The following is a 2,584-nucleotide window of genomic DNA, read 5'->3' as shown; positions in this document are numbered from 1 at the left end:
TGATTTTGAGCGCTCGAACCTCTTCAGGACAACCTTGGCATTGCTCATAATAGGCGATTTATCCTTTGGCTTAATGAAACTGATTCGTCCGCCTACTTTATCATCATCATCCTTCACTGTCTGTGGACGGGGGTCGAACCACCGTTTCGTCATGTCATGGACGTTATATTTCTTGTTAAACGTTAGTTTTAGTGGCGGATATTTCATCAGAGGCAGTTGAAACTCCGGAAAAATTCTCGTAATCTGTGGCAAAGGAGCGGAATCAATCCTACTTAATTTTGCCGGCTTGCTCGATTCAATCATGCTAACTGGAACCGTCGCATTCAATGTTGCCGGCGTCGAGAAAGACATCCACATTTAATCGTGCCGGTCGGTGCGCTACGTGTTCCACTTTCGGAGTGTTCATCACTAGGCTCGAGCTAAGTGAACTTGAGATATTATTTTTACTACATAATTTCTTCGTCTGCAGCTGCTGATTCGCCGACCCTCGACACGGGGGCGAAGCCGTGTATGTAATTTCCCGAGCTTGCTTCGTACCAGCTTCGCCTGAATCAACCTCCTTACATTGTTTCTTAATCCAATCGGCATCCAGTTCTGTTGAAGGCGCAATCACACTATTTTCCGCATCAATCTCATCCTCGTGTCTATGTGTTTGGACCATCTTCAGATGAGGTTCCGCCGGAATGAGCAACGATCCCTCCCGTAAAATGTTCCACCTTGTGTCAGCCTGAAACACGGACTTCTCTGACGGGAAAATCCGAACCAATGGTAGCTATCGAAGAATTGTTTCTCCTCCACCACACAGGAAATTGACCCGGCTTCGAGTACAGGCTAGTCATCGATTGACTCTTATTTAACGGCGATTGCGTTTCATCGTGGTACTTTACCAACCGGTTAACCAATCCTCGGCTCTGAACATCCGTGTAAATCCTGCAAAATTAAACTTGAATTGGAACCTATAAAGGACGTGTAAACTTGCCAACTCACTTAGGATCAATCAATCGATCCATACTGGACCCGGACGCCGTTCAGCTGCTTCTAAAATTTGTCCTGCTATTTTGCAACGGAGAGGTAGGCTTCTTTTCCTAACTCCAACCTGTCGTACCGGACTGTCGTAAAGATTCCCCCGAATACCGCTGCTGTCCAGCTGTGTCGACTCTGCCATCGGACTACTCAGCTTTCTGCTCAAATTTCCACTGCTCAGTTCCCCTCGGGCACCGCCTCTGCCAGCGATCCCTCCACTAGCAAAGGCGAACGACGTGTATCGGCTGCCGTAGTGGTTCATTTCCTGGAAAGAAAAAAAAGTTTGGTAATTGGGGATCCAGGAATCAGAAATGTAAACAAACCACACAAATTAACCACGAAATAATTGTACAACGATTAGATTATTAGTGGTTCAATAGGAGCTCCGGAGTAACACTTGCATTTTTCGACCACTACCAATTGTCATATAGCTCGGTGCTGGTCGTATCCTGCCGAGTTTTGCACAATTTCCATAATGCAAGGATATAAAATGACGACGGTTTGTGCTATTCAAGGAAGTCAGATTGCCAGGTGATACAGACTATTACTATACTGAAAGTTTTTCTATCCGACAAAGTTTATCGTTACCATTAATTTGAAATATTTAGACGATCGCAAAACTTTGAAACTCGGAAAGCATTTGGACCCGAACGAGTTTGCATGACACTGGTTTCTGGGCAGGTTAATGTGTCTGGATTAGTGTCCAGGGTGGACTATCATGGAAATCAGGTGTAAACAATTCTACCAAAAAAAGTCCTGAATAAGTGTCACGAAAACAAATAAATTACCGAACTCCATGATCACGTTCAACACCTGAAAAAAACGAATCTGTGAATAAATTTGAATAGATTATACGAATAATACGGTACACTGTTTTGGCTGTTTATCTAAGGGATCAGATTGGATTGACCTAGATTATCGGGGTCTGATGGGGTGGTAGTCTGATGGGACTGGTGGAGAGGGATCTGAGGGGGTTTAACGAGTTGGGGTTAGGACATGGTTGTGCGATATGTGGGGGAGTAACCCTTCGCCGCACACTCCAGTTAAAACCCAGAGTACATTTTTCTCGAGAGTTGTCCTACTGGAGCAGTAGAGCTAGGGTCTCGACAGGACTCCTAACAATACAATTGAAAACGAGACGGGAGATGTTACCCACTAAACTGCTTAAGGCCAATTGCAGTGGGTCGTGATTCTGAATGTGATATTCATTTTACGGTTCAGATATGTGCGGGCGTGGGAGTTCGCGATTGCGTGTATCATAGTGAAGGGTTTAGGCGTTTGTACATTAACGTTTTCGATCGCGTGTGAGTTTCTATGTCGCGTATGTTAACGTGTATGTAACTTCGCGTGTATAAATTATATTTTATGACCGTGTGCCTTTCGCATATTCGCATGTGTTCTTGGATGATCGCGGACCGTGAATCAGATACGTAATTTTTGGTGTACGGTTCAGATGCAAGAAGAAAGTGAGTTTTTCCATATCACTAGAGTTCACTAGTGTCGCCATGGAACGTGTTGTCTAGTGGATATGAGCGACCCAAAATAAAATCGCAAGGACAGA

General features: G+C 44.5%; 1 long non-coding RNA gene across 1 annotated transcript; it reads right to left on the bottom strand.

Annotated features, from left to right (window-relative positions):
• Window positions 1–17: 17 nt before the first annotated feature.
• On the bottom strand, window positions 18–2,270 carry LOC131694002 (uncharacterized). The gene is made up of 3 exons (XR_009306445.1): window positions 1,347–2,270; window positions 988–1,288; window positions 18–930 (listed from the first exon to the last, which is right to left on the bottom strand). It is a non-coding gene; the product is annotated as an uncharacterized LOC131694002 (long non-coding RNA).
• Window positions 2,271–2,584: the final 314 nt, after the last annotated feature.

This window comes from Topomyia yanbarensis, chromosome 1 (genome assembly GCF_030247195.1).
Source record: "Topomyia yanbarensis strain Yona2022 chromosome 1, ASM3024719v1, whole genome shotgun sequence".
NCBI classification, from domain to species: domain Eukaryota; kingdom Metazoa; phylum Arthropoda; class Insecta; order Diptera; family Culicidae; genus Topomyia; species Topomyia yanbarensis.
The sequence above is the reverse complement of the archived record's forward strand: the minus strand, read 5'-3'. Positions and strand labels throughout refer to the sequence as shown.